The sequence below is a fragment of the Cynoglossus semilaevis genome, chromosome 17 (genome assembly GCF_000523025.1).
Source record: "Cynoglossus semilaevis isolate Cse_v1.0 chromosome 17, Cse_v1.0, whole genome shotgun sequence".
Lineage (NCBI taxonomy): Eukaryota > Metazoa > Chordata > Actinopteri > Pleuronectiformes > Cynoglossidae > Cynoglossus > Cynoglossus semilaevis.
Window position 1 is genome coordinate 5,949,938 of NC_024323.1, and position 23,107 is coordinate 5,973,044.

General features: G+C 41.5%; 1 protein-coding gene across 6 annotated transcripts in view; it reads right to left on the minus strand.

Moving 5' to 3' along the window:
* The window catches only part of LOC103392844 (adhesion G protein-coupled receptor L1-like), a 185,543-nt gene that overhangs the window by 88,388 nt on the left and 74,048 nt on the right, over positions 1–23,107 (minus strand). The window lies entirely within an intron of this gene.

Consider the following 23,107-nt stretch of genomic DNA (forward strand, 5'->3'; position numbering starts at 1 on the left):
GCTAACATGACAAATGTGTGGCTACTCTCCTGTTGTCCGCACACACACATGCAGAGCTAATTATTCACCTAGCAAGATTTAATTCATGAATCTTTATTACCCATTGACAAAGAGCTATGTTATCCTCATTACACACAAACAGGTATTCCTCTGGATTAGTATGTAGTTGTTTGTGTCATTGTTTCGTCATAAACAAATGCAACGAGAGGCCTGTGGCTGTGTAGTAACACCTCGTTCCCTTGGGAGGTCGGTGTCGTGCACCGACGTCGATTAGCCTGGTGAAAAACTGGTGTTAAGATCAATACAGTCCAGTATTGACTGTTGCTGATCAATGTTGTCTTTGCCTGTGTTATTATGTGTGGTATTAATGAGCCCTGGTGCTCTCTCTCTCTCTCTCTCTCTCTCTCGTGCCTTACACTCACACATAGCTGATGAATAGAGTATTTAGGTATAGAAAATTCAATAGAATTACAACACAACTTCCTTTCTTGGAAGAACTTGGTTGAAAATCATTTTTGAGGTTGTATATTAATTCGGTCAGTCCTTCAAATTTTTGCAAAAGATTTGGGAATTTAACTGGTATTTACAAAAACCTTGGCTGAAATATTTCATCTATGTGGACTAAAGTCTGCACTGAAAAAAATTGAATTCACTTTGATTAATTCTGTAGTAACAAGCCAGAAAAGCTGAAATAAATGTTACTGTTGGTCTTGGGATTTGAGAAGATGCAAGAGTTGATATTAAGAAGATAAATTAACATTTAGTTAACGTTAGAATTACCCTTTTCTAAAACATTTATCTTGGATGTTAACATCAAATATCTCTAGTTCGACTAACTAAACTAGTAAGGAGAAAAATAAAGTGGGTGAAGATCTGGCAACCCTGACTCTCAAGTACGTATAAACATGATATAAACAACCTTATTGAAACAGGAGAAACTCACACAGCCATTGTTATATAGTGCATTGCCAAACTTGCTTTGGTCCCAGTGCTGTGATAGGGGTGATAACGACATGTTATATGTGTTATACCGGATGTAGTTGTGTTGTTTAAAGTCAAGACTGGGGGGAAAAATCTCAGGATGCACAGATGCCTTTTCTTCACCTTCACACTCCTTCTCTCCTAATTAATAAAAACACATTACTTCATACCACCCTGATGTTTTATTTTAGTGGATTTCTTTTTTATTTACCAAACCTGCTACCATTTCTAATAGTGGTAGTGAATTTATCTTGTTATTCAATAACTTATGCAAAAAGTTCACTTTTCAAACAAAAGCAGGAAATGTTGCCCTGGCATCTGCAACGGTAAAACAAACTGCAGCAGCAGCAGGAGTACAGCCAAGATGAGAGGCGAGAATAAAAGAACGCTGGAAGTGTACGCTAGCCATATCACTCGCTCCCTCTGGTTCTGGAACTTTGGGAGAGAGAGAAACGGAGAGGAAACAAAAGTGTGAATGAGAGTCAGAGCTGAGAAACTCACCGGTTCCTAAAGCCTCAGAGCAAAGGAGGGGTGTTAAAAAGGAAAACTGGCCGCTGACAACCATTTCACCAACTTCACTGCCTGAATAACAGTAATTCACAGCAGCTCACACACACAATATAAAAACATACAAAACATAAAAATATACATCGATATACATATATATTACACTAGAGAAAGAGAGTGTGTGTGTAACAGCGATAGAGACATGAGAAGAAAATACACAAGAGCCGGCACCACAGAGGGGAGCATGCTGGGATAAGACAAAGAGAGGAGAGGTGGTGAAGGATTGGGGGAGTACGGGGGGGAGGGAGGAGGATACAACATAAAAGAGTAAAAGTAATTTTTTGCCTTTTTTTGAGAGTGACAGATTGTGTAAAATATGTTTACTAAGGATAGAAGAAAATGCTGTGCTATAGGGAAAGTCTGGAAGTGTTGAAGGAGAAACAGCATGGGTGGAAAAGGAAAGGTCAAAGGTTCAAATGTGAGAGGAAATCAAGTAGGAAAATAAGACTGTGACTCATGCGGTGACGGATGTACTGTGCGATGCTGCCGAGAGGAGAAAGAGCTGATGAAGAAGGTAGAGATCCAGGTTGGGGAGAGTGTCCTCATCCAAATTTCTTTTAATTAATTTTACAAAGAAGGTGCCGTTCGTTAGCTTTGGCACACAGAGGGGACGACATTGCTTGCAGTGCTGTCTGTGTCATTAATATAATGATGACAGATTGGCACTCCCGTGAGACTGCCTCTGCTCAGTGACAGCTGGGCCTTCCATCACCTGACTGATACAACATCACTTAACCCCGACATGTCCTGAGCCCAGCTCACAGTACCAAACAGGACACTTAGACTGATTTTTTATGGCCCTTCTTTCCTAAATTAATTTTTAAAATTAAGATTATACAGCCCATCAGAAGGGCAGGGAAATCGCTTTTAACTTTTTACCCTTAATTACATTTCCAAGGCTATTCACTTGTAGGGCAATTTTGGCTTAAGAGTTTTTTTTTATTATGATTATAGTTTCATGACTGATTTCAGGAGGAAATGCAATCGCGAAATGCTGAAAAATACGGGTTGGTAAAAAATTGAACTTACTATCTGTTTCTTATATTGTCTGGTTTAAAATGCATTTAATAAGATGGAATTCTTTGCAAAACTCCAGTTCAAACTTTGTGTCTTGGAATTCATTACATTACAAAACCATCTGTTTAGCATTAAGCCTGCAACCCTTGAAAAAAGTTCGGACACTGCCGACCTGACCTCATTCAACATGGCTGTCTGTGGTAAAAAGGGACATGACCAGAACACAACAGGTACTGCACATCCACTTTGCTCTGCCAGAAAGGGCAACGACACAGCCAGGGAGGCTGCTCTCGTCCTCCCCCCCTTTCTCATTCATACAAGGACGTCCAGTCAAACACAGAGTTAAAGCACGTTTACTCCTGACACTTTGGTACAAAACCTGTACATGGTGCACTTGCGTTTCATACTGCGTATTGTCTCGCAGACAATCAATCACTTGACGAGCGGAGCACATGCACATAAACTCATACACAAACTGAACACACACACACAAACACACACACCGTCGGCTAGAGCCAGGTTCTCTTATACGCTGTTGTCATGGCAACCCCATTAAGAGAGGACACTCAGGAAATCAGCCTGTCTCTCTGTAACACACAGACACACATATCTACGCGAACACAAAATACACAAACGCACATACACACACTTAACTTTTCCTTTTCTTTCACTGACAGCCATTTCTGTTTGTCTCCCTCCATTACTTCCCCTTCCTCGCCCATTGTCCTTCTCCTCTCCTTGTCTCACCCTCCGTGCACCTCTCCACCAGCTCCTCTGCTCACCTCCTGCCTCCTGCAGCTCAGTAGAATGTAAATATGTCAACTTCTCCATAGCTCTGACTTGTTGTTGGTCACCATCCAGATACTCTCCGTCTGTGGGTCCATCATTCCATCTGTCTGTCCTCCTCTCTCTCTCTCACTCCCTCTTTTCCTCAGTGACACAGTATACATTTGTGGCTGGGGTGCCACCTCTCCACTTTTGCCCTCGCCAATTAAAAGGGAGATTTACAGGGGGGACCAGTCAGAGGGCAGCCTTGGAGGACAGCTTTAATAAGGGCCCTATACTGCACCACTATTTTTTCATGCTCACTCTCCATCTCTCTGAGGAAGATGGCTTGCCATTTAGCAGGTGCGAGGACAGGAGACAAGGGAAACAGGTCACATGATAACCACTCCCTGACAGGAACATTAAACACTGGCCAGGCCATTAAAAGCCAGCCAACCAGCAATGATTGATGCCAATTTGCGGTTAGCCCCGTGCTGCTAAAATCGTACATAAAACAAGCTTTAGATCTTCACCATAATGCCCGATAATATTCCAGCTCCTGCCAGGAGACTCAGCTGCCACATTAGTTCCAGCAGCCACCTCATCCATCTTGTAGCTCCCTATCATTTAGTGAGCTCACAACTTCATCATATCGGTGGCACGCCTGTTGTTTGATGCCGGTACAGTTGAAAATCCCTATAGAAATGCTACCACCCTCCACTGCATTCATACTCAGCCTGCTCTTATGGGCCACCTGTTAGCCACCAGCTAGAGTATGCAGCCCCCCACACATCCAGATTCACTAAACCACTTGATGAGCTAGATAACACAGTGTGGTGGAAAGAGCAGGATGCCCCCTCCAGAGAAATAATCTTGAGATACATTGAGTGAATATGGAGGATAAGCAGCAGGGCCCAGGGCTAGCAGGTGGCCTGCATGATGAGCAGACGGGGGAGAAAAAAGAAAGGGGGGGATAAAGACGAAGAGGAAGGAAACAGCAGAGGGAGTGAGTTATGAGAGAGAATGTGGTTAAATGAGTGAGGGACTGAGATGGATGGGTAGTCTGAGTGTGCAGTGGTCTTCGTTGAAGGAGGTAGAAAAGACCGAGCCAAAGAGAAGGAAGTGAGATGTAGTGTGTGAGTAGGTGGTAGGATGTGAGTGGACAGGAAGAGGGGAGTGGGCATTAGAGGGAGACAGAGGCATCTGCTGCTGCTCCACATGACTGTTTATCCAGCCTGTGGCTTCCTGTGAGACACATTGTAGGACTTCTCTCCCCAGAAGCGACCTCACACATCACTCAGTGTTTGTTTGTGCAGAAAAGTCCGTGCAGTCACAGTTCTCTGATTTATAATCTTTGCATGTTTTTTTTTTCTTACACTCTGACCCATGTCTGCATGCAAACTAGCCATCATTTGGCCAACATGTGTCAGTTTGTCCTTGACTACTTCTGGTTGAGTTCTAGTGTAGTGTAAATTAAGCAGCCCCTTTAGCAAGCCGCTGGTGCTGGAGTCCTGCGTGAGTGGAAGTGTTCGATGCAGATGGAAGGATGGCTGCAAAGAAAAGACCGAGCATGCGGTACTGTATATGGAGAGAGACCTCAGGCTGGGTTAACTACATTTTTTAGAAATGTTGATATTGTTTCTAAAATAATTAAAACTATATCAACTGCTGTATCTGAGACACAGACTACTGTGTTCTCTCTAAAGTCATGTTTCTGTCACACACATTTCAGCTGTTTGGGGAAAATGGACATTGGATTCTGGGTGCTAAAATGTAAATAATAAAAAAGTTATTGTTTCAACAAAAGTAAATATGTCATTATCAGTAAAGCTCCGGCCTAGAAGAGCTACACATACAGTATGTAAAGGTAGCATTGACGCATTGAGTCTTATAATAAAATATGTATGCACCTGTTAAGACATGTTTTATGGATCTATTAGGTGAGCATTACTCTGCACCATTTACAAAAATGTTGTTTCAGAGACACGGAATAATGGAGCTGGACTGTCCTCCCTGCAGTTTGAACCTGTTTTCTATTGAATATATGTCTGGCACAACTTAAAGAGCACAATCATATCTGAGGGCTGCCAAGAGCTCAACACCACAGAGAGACATCGTTTATACACCAAGTGGGGGCAAAACTAAAAATGAACATACTCAGCATCAAACTGGTCCAGTATATGTTTCTTCATATAGTGAAAGCAGACTGATGCCTAGAGGTTTCCCATATTGCTACCACAATCACAATAGTTAACTCAGAAACCATGTTCAGTCCTACAGCTGTAACGCCGTGATGACTGCCTCTCAAAATGGAAGGGAAACAAGAGGAGAGCTGAGTGTTGCAGTGAGGCTGTTATGAATATTTCAAGCATATATCGCTGTACTCCTGCGTTGTTGCTTGAGGGGGGGAAACATTGGCGCGGGGCACAGAGTGGTTGGCTGTACAGAAACACCGAGAAGGAGGGGGTTGGCGGGCAGTGGCAGAGGCAGCGGCCCATCCTGAGGCTGGCAGCAGGCGGCTCAGTGAATGAAAGCAGGGCAGGTCATATGTGGGTGGGGAGGCGGGACTCTCCTGCTGCTGAGACAGATGCCATGGTTGTTAAGCTTAATTTCTTTTGCCAAGCACCAACCAGCACCGGCCAAAAACAAACTCTAATGCTCGGGGCCCCAAGTGTGTCTTTGTGTGTCCGTTGCTGTTGTTTTTGAGTGCGTGCAAACAGAAAGAAAGTGTGTGTTTGATATGGTTGTGGGCTCTACCAGGAGCACACCAGCAGCGGCCTCCTCTGTTGTCTCAGTCTCTGTCTCATGTCCTATCTCCATTTTTCACCATCCATCTTCCTGACTCTTCCCACTCTGCCTTTCCCTCGCTCTTACTCACCGTCTTTACTCCATCCTTCCCTCTGCAGCAAAACTGGCTCCCACTGCAGGGGAAAGAAAGAAAACGGAAAATACTGTGCGGTTCGGGGCACGGAAAGGAACAAATGGGAGAGAGATGGTAAAATATGGAGAGAGAGAGAGAAAGAATACTTAATAAAAAAATAAGAGTAATGTGGTGTTTGCCTCAGTTTCGCTTTGTTAGCACAGATTGGTCTGATGTGAGCAGATAAAAAGAAGACAATTGTCTTCACCACGGCTATCTCTGAGCCCAGCATCCTATCTCACCCAGACAGCATGCAAACACATTCATATGCACAGACACACACACACACACACACACACACCTTAGCTGAGACTCACACCTGTAGTCTGACTAACCTGCTCTTTATATCCCAAATTACATTCATCCAAACACTTGAATGAACATGTCATTCACCACACTCCTGCTTTCCTTCACAAGAGACATCAGTCATGCAGCAAGGCGTAATTACCTTTTGAGTAATAGTGGGTAAAATTAATTCTTCATCCAAATGGCAGGTTTTAAAAAAAGAGAGAGAAAGATTCAAATTCACTCCTGAGATGTGTTCACTAAGAAAGGCTACCTACATCTGATCGTCTTCATGATCTGTGGTGGTGGTGGTGGTGTAGGAGGGGGGNTTAAAACTTGACATCCGTTTAAGAATAGATTGTGCTGTGAAGCACGAGGAGGAAAGAAAACAGGAAAATCAGGAACAGAAAACAACAACACGGCGCCGACAGAGGAACACATCTGGTCGCCAGTCTTGAACTCTCAAGGGCAAACACATCACTTGCTTACAAACTGACTGTAAACACACGAAGACAGAATGAAAGGCTGTTGTGATAACAGCCTCCCAGCCTGTATCACCCAGGCACAAATACGCACTCCTAGCAACAAGCTTAACGGCATCGACTTTCTTCGTAGCGCAGCAGATCTTTAAATGCAACAACGTACACAGTGATTCTATTAACTGAAATGACGCAAGCCGCTGTGATGGTGGTGCGGTTATGGTAGACTCAAGAGGAATAGTTTACACTTAGCAATTGGTAGACTGATTGGTAGAGTGATATTAATGATACACATTCTCACTTTATTAATAACGTTAATAAACATTATGAACTAAATTACTGTCATCAAATGTTACTTTATGGAAGATGAATTTTTTTTGTTTAATTCTAAGCAAATTTAGCTGAAAACAGAGTCATGCATATTAGTGAACATGTTTGTTACTGACAGCTGGACTGTCCATGAAGGACCTGGTTGCAGGGAACATCTGTCCAGACAACGTCGCCAAACCATCATTATGATGCCTTCATGAAAAATGTCTTCTTCCTGAAATCCTCAGATGTCAGAAAGAATACGACGTTGGAGTTTCGGAAATAGTTCACTTCAAATTCAAATAACTGAAATGTTCCAAATCTTCTGATGTGGTAATTATTGAGCAAACAAGCTCCAGGTTATGATATCCCACATTTTTTGCAGCAGAAAACTGCAAATTAAAAAAACATATTTGTTCCTTTTATCTATTTTTGCAGGGACACAAATTGAAAAATTTAGAAAATAAGTTCCGTATGAATACATGAATACTGAAACCTAAAAAAAAGTGTGATTACTTTCCATTTTTATATGTGGCCTGTAGTATATTTTGTCTTTATTCACCAAAAGAAACAGTTTCTGCATCCTCTCTCACACTTATAAATGTCTGCAGCACAACTGAATTCTTCTTATGCTTTGAGAAAACTACATTTTTAAATGCAGCAGATTTGCCACTGGGCAGCAGAGGAATAATCTCTCTCTCACACGGATTCAACACACAATAGTGAAATCCCTACCAAAGCGCGTCATGGTGTCTGGGTGGGAGACAGGTTACAGAGACAACAAGAGTGAAAATTAAATTCCACTTAAGGCTAATCCTATTTTCATCCTCTGCTGAGTCTCCCTGCTATTGTGACAGTCAAGGAAATCTGTCTCAATTGTTCCAATGCGGGAATTGATGGTGAAACACGATACAGCATAAATAATGGAGTTTGATCACCGAGAGACGGGCCCTGAAGGAGACTATGACAGAGTCAGACAAGCATGCTGCAGCCAAGCCTGGTGGTAAGACAGGACAGGACCGTCTCACTCCAGACAAAAGGATAAGACAGACAGGTGAGTGGAATAATGAAGGATGGCAAACAATGCCATTCCCTTTTCACCAGGATCATTTTCTTGACATTTCACCAGCAGTAGTTTTAGTCATTTTGTAAATGACTGAGATGAGGTGGGAAATGTTAAGTTTAATACAAGCTGCAGGGCAATAACATAACAACAGTCTAGTCCTAAACTTTTCACCATCGACCTGTACAAACAGTGTGACCAAACAGACGATCCAAAGGGTTCGGCCGTTGAAATCCAAAAGGGACAGAAACAAGGAAAAAAAAAATCATCCTTTCTCTAGTCACAGCTCGTCTTTAATCTTGTGCTGGCATAGCTGAGTGTTTCTCCTTTTACAAGAGTAAATACTTGTTCTATAAAACATTCCACCAAAGAACAGCTGTGGAAAAAAGTTAGAAAATATTAGAGTGGATGAAAAAGAAAAAATATTTTGGCACCGGGATGATGACAGGAGGCGAGGATAAAAGACCTCCCCAAAAAATAATGTGATCAGGTGTCGTAACATTGACGTACAAAGGGAGACTACAGAGATATGCTCATTTCCTGGGCTCATCTGAAATGATGTAAAAACAGCAGGGGGTTGACACATGGAGATAAATGCGCAGACACCATCCACCTACTTTTCTCTTTTTGTATTCATTTCACATCCCACCAGAAATTCACATTCCATTTTTCAGTCCCTTCACGTTCAGGCTGGCACTCTAATTCAGCCACTTGTGCATGCAGCCCTTATTCGCAGGTCAGTGTGGTTAAAGCTGACACTTTCTGTCAACACACCCATCACTAACCCCCATTACTCACTCACTTAGTCTTTCCCATCATGCCTCACTCATTCTTTTTTGCCTACACCCGTGCACGCACATACGTGCACCATCTTTTCCCACAGTCTAAACAAACACACAGATTTCTCCCACATGTTTGTTGAGCAGTTTGTTCACTTGCTCAGGACTTCACTTCTTCACAACATTTTTTTGAGACATTTCTGCTCTCCCTTCCTCCTCACTCCATGCCTCCCCTTCCTTGCGGTCTCTTTTATTTGTATTTTTATTAGTCTTTGTCATCATCATATACGCCACGTTGTAATAAAAAATATTACAGGACGATGTAGCTAACCTGACCTTACTGTCTACCTCAGCACAGACTGTCACCACCTTTTCCAAGAAAATATTTGATAGCTCCTTTAAGTGCTAATCAGGTTGTCATCCGTGCAGCCAAAATCAGAAGCCTGATAAATAAAAGCTTGTCCGTGTTGGCGAGTGACTCACTGTGTTTAAAAAGGTGACACCAGAGTGCATTCCGACTACATTTAATCAATGCCAGAACCCCTGGGGTCCCCTGAAATCGTGAACAGAGACGAGGCTTAGTGCTCAATAATATAGTAGGAGAAAGGCAGTCTGCTCTTCCTACACCTCCTTCTTTCTAATTCTGTCTCTTTGTCTTCATTTATAACACGCCAGTTGGCAGAATTCAACAAGTACACAGCCCCGAAACCTTTATCTCTCCATCCTACACTGAGGGTTACGATGTTACACTGATGGAAATGCATAACACAGACACAATAATTAGTGCTAAATGTAACCGCTATCTTCACACTGTGCTGTTCAAACCCGCTATATCATCCTAGACCTCTGATATTATATCCAAAATATCTCGTAGCTGACCTCAGCTTCTCTCTGTCCAGTAGAAAAACACAAACTTATAACATGCTCACACATAATCATGCAAATACATTGCGGTCTCGTTTTTTTCCCGTCAGCTCTTATCTTTTTTCCACTTATATTTTCCACCATGAGAGGTTCGCAGACCCAGATGGGAAAAAAAACAAGTCGGCCATTCCAACTGTGGCTCTTTTACCTCCCTTTGATTTTTCTGTCCATCAAGGGCCGTGGATTAGCACTCTCTCTTGTTTATCTGCTCATCAGTGTTATCTTTCTATCACTAAGCCATCCTCTGTGCTGCCGTGGCCTCGGGATTGCATTAATCCCTTATCAGTCATCCAGTCATTTATCACCCTGCTGTCTATCATGTCAAGTCCATCATCCGCCCATCTGTCTCCAACTGCCCATGCTCAGAAATGATCTACTAGCACAGCCCCACTGGCGAGTTGCAGGGGGCAAGGGCAACAACCGAGCAGTAGGAAATTAAAAACAAATGTTAAAAAAAAAAAAAAAACTAACGATGAGAGAAGAGGCAGAGAAGATTACAGCCCGTACTTCCTTCCCTCTCTGTTCCAGCCTGCGTGCTGCTGAAAGCATTCTCTTCATTTCACTTCATGCTTATTAGCTGTTATGTTTGTTTCCTTGTAATTTGTTTGTTTTCCTCGCCTGCTAATTCTAGCCAGTGGGAGATGTGCCAGTGGAGGGAGAGATAGCTGCTGGGGACGGGGTCATAAATCCCATAAAACTCCGATGTAGTACGAAAACCCGGCCCCTCCTCCTCCAGCGCGTTAGAGTAAGGAAGGGGATATTGTCTAAAGCCTGGAGCTTTAAAACTGCTCAATATCTGGGTTCATCAGGGGTCATTTGTATTTCCATCCATATCTGCCAACATCATGAGGTGAGTGTGGGGGGGGCATGTGAGCGAAGAGAAGGTGAGCGTAGGGCAAACGTTAGAATAATCTCAGAGGAAGGGGACTCCACACAGCTGCAGCAAAGAGCAGGGTAAAAGGCCGAGCGTGGTAAACAGTTACATGCTGTATTTCAAGTCGGCACAGAGAGATTCAGGTCTACAAGTGTTAGATGCACAGAGGAGTGTATGTGGGCTAAAGCGAAACTATTTTATAGACTGGTAGAGTTTTATGAGTGACAAATAGAGATGGTGAGATTGGAAAGAAATGTTATGTACGCAGTTAAAGTACACACTCAGACCGTGCGCAGAGAGAAAAGTATTTTTTATGGAAATATAAGCGGCGAAACTGAGGCCAGTCCGCTCGAAAGAGACAATAAATAAATGATCCATTTTCACAAATTCACTCGACTGTTTAACAGGGATAACTGTGTAGCCACCTCAGTGAAATTATACATGAAGATGGCTTTCAGGAAATCAATTTGCCAGGTAGTTACTGTGAAGCTGAGTTGTTTGTTCGCAAAATAACCTTATCACCAAACATGAAAAACAGAAAGTGTCTGGTTTAACGTGATGATGAATTTACAGGGCCCTGTGATCAAGGATGGTGAAAATCAAGTTAGATGAGGGCTAAAAAAACACATTTTTTAACTTGGTTTGTACCAAAAAAAGAATCAAAGCCACAATGAAATCAGTATGAGGCTGATGCCAGGCTGGAGCAAGAAATTGATTTTGAGGTTAGACAATTGAGTTACCCTTTCTTCAAATCTCCCTTCAATTTATCAATGATAATTTAATTATCATGTTTACATGACAGCTGCAATAATTTGAGTACAGCCTCTATCTGGAAATAATTAGGTTACTGTAAAGTACAGTAGTCGTATTCTTCTACGATCCTGAAGGTTAGCGTTTCCTTGAAAAATGTTCTGTGGCAGAAAAAGAGAAACCGTGCTACATTAATATGCATGTTACTTTGAGCTACAGTTTAAGACTGACAAGGTCTTTTAAATAGAGTGCTATTGTCCCAGATCACAGGCACGGGTGTAAAATACATGTATTTACAGGTGTGCGTCTGTCTGTTCAATGACAGACACTGTTTAGCAGCCTGTTAGCCTCACTGTAGTTACAGTAGAAAAATCAATGTTAGCAATTACGCTATTGAAATCATTTAGCATTTTGCATCAATAATGTAGAAGAAAATTATTTGAATATGCTTTCTGTGGTAGGAAAAATGTTATTGGATGTGAGATCATTCAACTCCCGTTGAATTAAAAATGTAAAGACACAGAAAGAGATGCCAGGGTGTGAGCTAGCTAAGAATGCTAAAGCTCTCTAGTACAAGTTTTTGTAGCTTTCGGTGAGATTTCAGTGAGTCAAGCAAAACCCATGTTATCCTTCATGATAATTGTCATCTTTAATGGGCAGCAAAACTGTTCGCAACCTGACAAATAAAAAACAATCATTGATGAGGGCACAGCGCCTTCTATAGAAACAAACATTGATGAGGGCACAGCGCCTTCTATAGGTGAAACCTTTTTTGATAGTTCTTATAAAACAAGATCTTTAGTCATTAAAATATAATGTGGTAAAAAATAAAGTATACCACAGTTACAAAGTCTTTTACTTTGTTTTGAACTTGAGCGGTAATTGTGACCCGAGCTGTGGTCGATGCTGCGTTATTTAATAAACACATGGCGTAGGATTTTTAATTTCTACTGTATTTAATTATGTGGCTGACTTTACCCCACAGTAATCTTCATAAACGGAGTCTGCATATGAATGTGCAGAGTCTGCTGCCGAGGGACAAGGTCGTTGGGCTGGAAATCTTTCTGCTCTTGGACATTAGTTTAACTAGTTACTTTTCCTCCTTTGGTCACCCACGCGTAGACCGTGTGTGGTAGAGGTGGACTATATGATAATGATGTCACTGATGTCGTAATACTATCAGGATCGTGTTGAAAAAAATAAATTAGGGATGATAGACTACCATGATTGGTGTGCTGTCACTAACATGCTATAATATTACACTATGTGGGTCAGAGTGGGCACGATTAATTCTTAATGGGGGAGGAGGGGACGGCTTTAAAGCAGATAACAGCCGACAGAGGTGAGAGAGTGCAGCAGAATTACCATGTGGGCTGTCACTCATACGCATCTAGTAAGTTCAGGTACTATGTGCATAACCTTGGGTTTGTGCAGGTACAGTAGTCTCACGCAGACGATGGACTATTTTAGAATTTTCTGAAAGCTCTTGAAGCTCTGAAAGTCTTTACTTTGTATTTTCTAAATTAATTTAAGAACAACAAAAAAACAACAATGTTGTTCATCTTGGTTACAAAAAAATCTTTGTTGACTCTAGTGGCAAAGTGAAGTTATTTAAACTTGTCCTTACTGTCTACCTGTATTACACATAGTAGTAGACATGACATTAAAACAACATTACCAAGATGTATGCATCCTGGATTTAAACATGTTTGTTTCTGTTAGTCAAAATGCAGACAATGTGTGCAAATTAGCATTAATGTCAGAAAATGTTCTAAATTATATCGATTATTTTAATTTCTTTTCCTACTATTTTTGGCAATTTAAAGGAAAATGTTATTAGTAAATGGTCCAGTATTTTCCTACTGACCATGCATGGTGTGTTGCCTCAGTAAAACACTCCAACAGATAAACAATGAAATAGTTTCCACATGGCCGCGTCGTGTGAAATTTACATATTATTTCTGCATCTAAATCTTCATGTGATATTGTGTTCTCTAATACAGTGAGAATCAGTAAGACATTGAATGGATAAGTGATATCGATAATGGAATCACAATTCTACCATTCTTATCATATCTGACTCCATGACATATATATAATAATGGTAGAGAGGACTGAGTGGCTTCTGTTTTTATTCATAATGAGCCCAAACAAACATCTCGCACCCGGTGTTCCTCCTCCACAGGCGGCAGAATCAGATAAGGCAGCTGTCAGAAAGCATGGGTATCCATCCTGAGTAAACTCTAATTAGATAACTACTCCTCTTCCTCTGCCCCCTGTGACAGATACTGCTCAATCATCACACTGGCACTGAAAACTGTTCCACTCTTACATGTCATTACTACTGTGACACCACAGCACCGCACGGATCCCAGCGTGATGTAAATGCATTCATTTTATGCTGTTTACTTGTGTGCCATAATGTGTATAATGCACTTTCATACGTACAGTAATTCCATACGTACATGTGCGGATCATGCGTCAAATGTCATTTCACGAAGCGGTACGACACTCCTGTGCTTCTGAACGTGCGGCGAAGACATAAAGTGTTGTTACTGCTGCCGTTGCCATAAAACAGTGAAACACCTCCAGTCTATAACAGACGCAAACATACAGGAAGAGTATCAGAGACGCAAACCTAAATCCTGGCGTGGCCTCATAATCACATACCTACATTATTTGGCGCATGCTGAATTAATCAGCTCTTAGACAAATAGCTGAATAAATACTGTGGATAAGCCAATCGATACTGTAAACTCAATTCATTGGAGTTCACAGGGATGTCAGATTCTGCATACTTCCACAGCTCACTGATTAAACTGGCACCACATTAATACAGTAAATCAATAAAACCAATCTTTCAAATAAATCTAGTCTCATGGACGGCTAGAGCCAGTTGGAGAGCTCGGACACATTAAAATTCCCTCGCACTGACTGCATATCTATGTCAAGCAGGCTGCTCACTGATTTGCTGTGTGCAGATTTCACAATTTGCGAAATGAAAATGTTTAATCCATGAAACAATAACCAGGGTGCCAAGAAGGCACATGGTAATTCTATAATGATCAAAGACTCAATTAAATCCTTTTCCATTCTGTTCGCTAAATGCCTCATGACTGCACAATGTGTGTGTGTGTGTATCTGTGTGTGTGAATGTGTGTGTGTGTGTATCAGTGTGTGTTGTGAGTCAGAGGTCATGCTATGGCTGCTATCTTGTATCTTTTGTGTTCAAAAGACACCGGCGGTTTGTGTTAACACTGTGTTGCTCCAGCCCATTCCGTGAGATCGTAACCACTACTGGATTATTGTGACATTCATCTCCTGTCAGACGAGACGGTTCTTTTATTAGAACTATGTCTTTCACCGTCCACCTTTATTTTTTCTGTGGCCACCTCTCCTTTGTGTCCCTGTTTCAGTTGAAAGCACCATGCACTGAGTTGCTAAAAATTGCTGAACTGCAAAGTAATTTTTAGAAACAAACAGGACGGGGGAAAAATCAGTTAACCACAGGGGGGTTGCTGAGAACACATGGCCATTTTTAGCAGCACCTACCTCAGGTTGTTCCACACCTGGGTGCTGGATGTTGACCACCTTCACTGGTAAACAAGACTCTATTCACCCGGGACATTCTAACCCCACTGCTAAAGTGTGACATAAATTTCCCTCTGCAGGGAATGTTTCACAGAATAGATGTGGTTCTTCCCAGACCACATCTGCCCCATATTTAGTAGTCCCAGCTCCAGCGGTGATCCATTATGTTCCCAAAGTCAGACCACTAAGAAAATTGTGTTCAGTATTTTTTTTTTAAATGGCATAAAAGAGACACAAACGACAGCCAATGTGTCAGAAAACACACTACATGTGTATAAAAGCTGCCGTAGTTCCAGGTAGATTCATTTCAGATGACTCTCCTTAACATTTAAAGTCCTTGACAAACAGGCCCAGGAGGAAATCCCTGATCTCCAAAGACCACACTGCCCCTGGCAGGTCTTTAGTCATTGAAAAAAAGTGTTCCTAAAACGTCATAACAACATGACCAGACGGTTTCAGAATGTGGTCTAGTCTGATTAATACTGATAAAATATTCAAAAAATATTTTAATTTTAACATAATCTGATATCATTAAAGTAAGAATTTCCCCAGTGGTGGGGGTTCAATCTAATCTAATCTAATCTAAACTAATCTAATATTGTTGTACACTTGTGGTACACTGACAATAAAGACTATTCTATTTTATGCTAATCCAATCTAATAATAATAATAATTATCATTATTATTATTATTAGTAGTAGTAGTAGTCATAAATATTAGTATTGTATTGTAGCAGTATTTTGTTTTTGTGTGATATCAATAATTATTTACTTTATATTATTTATTAATATTACTTTAACCCAGTTGTTAAAGTACCTTCTGACTACCTTCTGCCCCGCCTCCCCCCCCCACCCTCTCTTTGCAGTAGGCTATGTAGTACTATTGTCCCCTTTGGCATTTTGCACAAATAAAAATAAAATGTTTGGTAATTGGTTCATATAAACCAATAAGGAATGTTCTGCCTTAACAAACTAAACTAAACTCCAAGCCTCATTTAGCCATTAGTTCATACACATGCGGAGAAAAGGAGAGAGACATGTCCATCAGGTCTGTGGTGGGTGTATTTTGCAGGTGTTCGTTGTTTTAAACACTGGGAAACTGCTCTGTTGTCCTGTAATGTCCTACTTGATGTCGTACTGTTGTCGGAGCAATATGAAGCCGTGGGCTTAAAAACTGATGAGCCCACAGCTGCGGTGGACGGATGAATGGCAGCAGAAAGGCCAATGTGCCGCAGTAACACTTGAATCCCGTACATGATGTCAGAGAGGTGAATCTATGATACCACGAGTGAAGGAGGGATTTTCCTGAGGTTTGTGTCCATATATGCAGAGGACCAGAGGGCAGGAGGATTGGATAGGAGCTGCAGCACAGACCAGTCTCAGGTGAGACATGCATAGTCCCAACGTAATTATAAACCTTAATTAATCCACTCCGGATGCCTGCCCGCCTCCCTCCCTCCCCCCTCTCTCCTTTACTTGCTCTCTCTCTCTCTGTGTATTTATGCACTTACACTTTTTTTCCATCATGGCTCCCCTCCCCATATCTGTCTTCCTTTTGCCTGCAGTACATAGAGGGCTTCAGGTGTTTCTGCAAATGTTTATAAATGCATGTGCCCTTTCACAGGAGCTCCGTGCCTCCTCCCCCTCGTCTCCAACCTGTTTCTCTCCATCTTGGCTAACAGGCAAACAAACAGCTTCTTCTGCTGCCGTGCTGTTTTCTGATGGTGCCCCTTCCAACACCTAATGGCAAGCAACGCACACACACGCACACACAAACATGCTCACACAAGTCCAACACCATGAATTCCAAAGGGAGAGCTGCTGACACAAATACGGACCCACCAGACCCGTCCTCTGGTGAGTGGAGTCTCAGGTGAACATCACTGCTTGTCAGGCCCAGACAGCCACACGTACACAAACACACACCAGTGAATTCCCTGCCTATGTATAATTCTGCCGCCCAACCAGGTGCATGAGCATCTCAGACAACATCAACTAAACCTTGTTTATAAAAGACTGGTAGTGTTATTACACAGACACGCACCGGCACAGATCCAGTTCAGGTTCTGCCTTCAGAACCTTGATGCCCTCACTGAATTGTTCAGAAGTGGATATTACAGAGTGCACATTATCTGCTTCTTCAAAACTATTTTTTTTTTTTTTTTTTTGTATATTCAAGGATGAAAACACTTATTGAAAGATAACCTTGACACAGCTCTTTATCAAACAAAAGTTACAGCCTGGAACCAACTTGTGTTTTTCAAACCTATTTACTTTCACCGGTGGCTAAAACTGAATACAATTCAGAAACCACAGCTGTGCTGGGTTATACAAAAGGATGGGAAAGGTCAGGGAGGGAGGGTCAGTGGTCGTGAGAAGGGGTTCAGAGTGGAGGAGAGGTGTAATAAAGGGACACTTCAGTAGTGGATGAAGGGTGTGTACATGGCACTAAGCTGAAGATAATGAGGACAAAAGTGTCAGTATTGATGCGGCTGCAGCCAGAGCACCAGGTGGGAGGAGAAGCGATGACTACATCGGCTCTGCATGTGCTGCCCACGCCAATTAGACGAGCTCATTCACCACCTTTACCCACAGCTTCAGTCAAGATATCAGAAAAACATAAGGATTGATTGGACAAGCTATTAAGGCAATTGATCCCTGTTTCCTTTCATCTGCACACGCCTTTCTCCAACAGGTTTGACATTACCTGAGGACAAGGGTTTATCTAAGGATGCTCTCCTCTCCTCACCTCTCCTCCCTCCTACTGATGCACAGCTGCGTCAACACCGATAATAGCTTTCACACCTGTCATTGTTTAAAGTCTAGATGGACTTTTTCATCTTTGTAGTTCATTTTTCCAGCTCAGCACAAAACGGATGGGTTCATTCATGCACGTACAGGTCGCAAAACAGGAATTTTATGACATGGTGAAAGACCGTGTGTGGGGACAAAGATTTCCTGGAGTACTCTGAAAGCAGTAGTGACTAATATCCATCACCGTGGTACGACAGTTTGTACTGCAGTTATGCGTAAAGGGTAATAGACATTTCCCAGTAGATTTTGCCCTTGGCCTTTAAGCACAAAGATTTCTGCCGGAAATGTTTCACTGTATTATCAAATGTCATTTGCATCTTTTTAAACTTTTTTTTTCGAAATAACAGAATATTTTCCGCCCAACAAATTAAACTACCCTTGAACTGAAGGCTAGCTTTTAGTCTGATGTTTCACTGGTTAATTTTAAAAGGATTTTGAAACTTGTTTTTTGACGGTCTAACCTTATGTCAGCATGACTGGATCTGAACTGGGTCTGGATCTAGACACACATATATATACAGTATATGTCACCTGGTTAATAATAAACACCCCTCTGGGCTAGTGCATCATGTGGTCTCATATTGTTTTAAGACGTGTTTTAACTATAGATTAAACCAAGGAGACAAATGTTTGCTGGTTGAATTACCACCCTGCCCTAAATACAACCTTGAAAAAACATATATATTCTGCTCTGCTGTGACATTTGAATTTTTTTGACTCGAAGCAACCACTCCAGCCACTTAGCCCTTACGCAGGAGGAGAGTTGGGCAACAGAGAAATATTAAATATTAACATAAAATATTCATATCTTGTCAATAGTGAAACCCAAGGACCAACTTAAACTTTCAACAGCAAAATAATCAGGTGACGATCTGTTCATATTTTAAACAACAAAAGCTGACATTCAAGAAGTGTCAGACTCATGCTCGGGGAAATGGCAACGTGGAGGCGACTTTATTTACAGGTTTAAATTGAACACTCCCAATCATAAACCTGCATAAATAAAACTGTTCTTCTTCGCTTGTGCATCCAAAGGTGCCTGCGTTTGCATTTCTATTGGCAGCATTCATACTTTTCTCTGTGGCTACCTGTGGCCTGCCAAAGGTGCAAAAGGATCAGAATCAATCCCAGCCTCAGGAGCGTCACCACCACATTATAAATTTGGCAGCAGCTGACTTTACAGATCTCCTAAAATGTCAGACAATCAGTAAGGTGAGACGATATTGAGGTGAAATCATTTCTCACATGTTCATGAAAAGCTTTTGCAAATGTTAGGAAATGAGGGCTTTGACCACGAAGAGTGGGTCACCGCTGTGTTTTCACCCTGCTTTTAGCAGCATGAATAAGAAAATCATAGCAGCTCCGAGGAGCACAAAAGCAGGTCATTACAGAAAGCGGTTACAAATCGGTTGTCGAAACTGCAGCGACATATTTTAAACAGCAATTCGGAGTCACCACCCCCCTGACAAATCTGTGTATAACTAAATGAATTGCTGTTGAGGCTGATTGGTCACATTGATTGTGCATCACCGGGCCTTTTCACTGCTGTACACCAAGACGTCTCTCACTCGATAGACACAACCCAAATACACCAGCCACTCAATCCAGTGTGTTGCTGCTCGGGTCCATCCAGCTAATTTAACACCCACTCCATTTATGAAAAAGAGTCCTCATCGATTTTCCTGTGCATGTGCTCTTGTTGCTTCTGTTCGTTTTCGCCACACTGGCGCCAACACGAGCTCAGGGCTGGCAGCGATTGAATTGAATTAGTGTTTGGTAGGGTCAGATTGTGAGATTGGCTTCTTCAAACCTGCACCTCCAGTCTCTCTCTGCCTCTCTCTCTCTCTCTCTCAGGGAGCAGGCTTCTGTGTGCATGGCAGAGAACTGCACAGCACAGAGGCCAAGAGCTTCAAAATGGATGAACACAACCAATCGCTTCAGCAAATAAGAGCAACAGCAGAGAGCACTTGTGCCTGTTGCCTCTCGTGCACCTCCAGCCCTTCCTAATGATATTCTCCTTTATTTTCTTATGCTCGCCCTCCCTCCCCCTTTTCAACCGTCCCACATTTGCAGGACAGTAGCACTGCTGAATGGACATGTTCCCAAAACTCACCCTGCCATTTAAGGGAACAACGGCCAAGACGTTACCGATTGCCTAAGAAAACATAATAGAGAATTTCTGATTACAATAATTAGTCCAACAGCAGCTGTTTAAAACCATTCCCAGTGTGTTTTGTCAGCCCTGGTTAAACTCCGAACCACAATAAGTGTTATTATAATCATAATGGCCTTCCTGTCAGGACCAGCCTTATCAGGCGGCTGACAACCACGGAGCTGCCATTGCCAGGTAAACAAAAACCCGTCTGACACAGACATAGCATTTTGGCTCAATTGAAAAGGGCACAAATTTTCTTTTGCCTCCACACACACACACACACACACACCCACACACACGAGGCACTTCAGCAAACCATGTAGAATAACGAGGCCACCAGTTATATTTCATTTCTTCAGCCCCGTTTGTGATATTAACACTCGCCAATGTGTGTCCTTTGTGTTGAAAATGTCAGCAAATAAAGTAATAAAGTGTGGTTGTAAAAGTCACCGTCGGTACTTTAGTTGTTAACACGATTTGACGTTCTGTCAGAATGTTTGAAAAAAGTAAAAAGTAAAAATAAGCACAAGAAAGTGTTAATTTTTTTTTTCCGCAAATGGTCTTTCAGAGTTAAAATAAATCAGTGCAAGACATGAGCATAATTATTCAAAATAAATGTCCCTGTTCGACGGGCCATGAAAATACAGGAAGCGGCAGACTGGCTGGTGAAGGCCGGGCATCTAATCACATTCTTTCATCATCAAAAGACAAAATGACATTAAGTTTCAATGTTGGAATATAAACTGCACTGCCAGTGGACGACACTTTGTGTGTGTGTGTGTGTGTGTGTGTGTGTTTGTGTGTGTGTGTGGTGATACTAGATGAACCTACAGTACATGCATCAGGACAGACGGAGAGCTTATACACTACCTCCAAATGGATTTTCTGTTTCATTCTTTAAACATTTATAAATCCACACTGATAACGTAACAATAGTGGCCAAAGTTTTAATTGCATTTTGAGTTGAGGCACTGTGCTGAAAACTAGATACTTTTTTTTATTATTATTATTTTTATCTTGGAACACAAAGTGTAACTGAATGGTGGATTTGGTGAACCCTGCAGCTGTGGGATACAGTTTGTCCCTCTCTGCCTTTTGAAAGAAGTTATTAGTTAGCCCAAAGCCTATTGTAATTGCAGAATAATGTGTTGCTACTGAAAGCAACACACATATTTTTCTTTTATATTTCACACAATGCTATGCTGGGAAATGTACCATTACATTTGCAGAGGTAAAGGACAAATGTAAAATTCTTTAAATGATTCACTGAGGTGTTTCACTCATTCACTTTTCTTCTCTGTGACTAAATCCTCTGCTGAGGAATTAACTGATTTTTTTTAAATAACCCCTTGACATCGATGGCCATATTTAATTATGTAAATTACCTACATCTTATAAAGAGACAAAACGGAATATTGTATTTAATTTCATATCATTTTTAAATGTCTTTCTACTTGCTCATGAGACACGTTTAATTCCGTCTGCTTTGTCACGTAGCTTCGGATATGACCAAGAAAGTCACAGGAACACGAAGGAAACAATCACTGTAGGAAATAATGCATTGTTTTGTTTTTTTTTCACCGCATTAAATATTCATTAAATGTTATACGAGTATCTATATACACAAGAAGATGGAATCGGTGCATTTGTATTGCAGTGACATGTGCAATAATGGCTTTATTAAGCTTAAATAATGATATTATTTTGGCACACAGCGGCAGGCAGGTGATTTTCTTTTTTAAATTCTGACCACAGAAAGTCGCACTGGGAAAAATAAAAAACTTGAAATATGATTAATTACATATAAGGTTGGTGATAGTGCTAAGCTAATGTATGGTTGATATTTGTCCACTGAGAGGTGATTTTTTTTGGGAGGGGGGGTCGCTGATGGTGATGTGACAAACAGACAAGGGGGAAATAAATCCTTCTGTCTTCTCAGGGAGAGGGTTTGGCAGTAAACCAATTCCAAGTCTGGCTTCTTGAATGTTCAGATAACGCAATCAGACAGTTGCAATATTGCTGTTTTACCACCTGAAGAATTTGAATTTCATTCAGCCCCCTTCAGAACAGTAGACATGCCAATTTCTCCCCAAGAATTGGCAGGACAAACACAATGCACCCCAGTGGAATGAGGGAAAGGCTTACCAGCAGAGAAATAACTCTTTTCGGGGGGCTTCCTCTCTGTGGTTGAATTTTATCATAATAACACAAAAGGACAAAAGTTTAATTTCTTCCACCATGGCTTACGCCTCTGTATTAGATATTTTATTATTAAAATGGGAATTAGTCAAGCATGCAACAATATAAAGGCGCCATAGTTTTTTATGACGCGGACCCCCAAATATTACAGGGTTTGATTAAATCTGATAAACAGGGATGTTTTCTGCAGAGGCTTCAGCTGTGGTAGGAAATGGCACATTCATTACTTGAGCTCATCGTAGCTGACTTCAGAGTGAGTTCATTTATTTTGGGACATCCTAAAATATTCCTGCAGACCTGCTGCTCTTAGCCCCCCTCGGAGCACCTGGAGCCGACCCTTACAGGTAATAATCTGAATATTAGTGTAGCCCATGACATGCACGGGGGATTAGACGGAGTTGATTTGAACCTCTCTGCTGCTGCTCTTTTTATTCCTGTGGTCAGTGGGTTAGTTTTCTCAGAAAATGGAAAACACCGTTAATACAGGACTTTGCATTTTGAAATAAGGCCAACAGTTGTCTTATTTTCTCTCCCTTTTGGTGTGAATTACAAAAGCAGTAAATGAAAAAAAATCAGTGTCATCTAATAAGCAAAAAAAAAATCCACTTCTATTCTTTAAAAGACTAGAAGTCATCG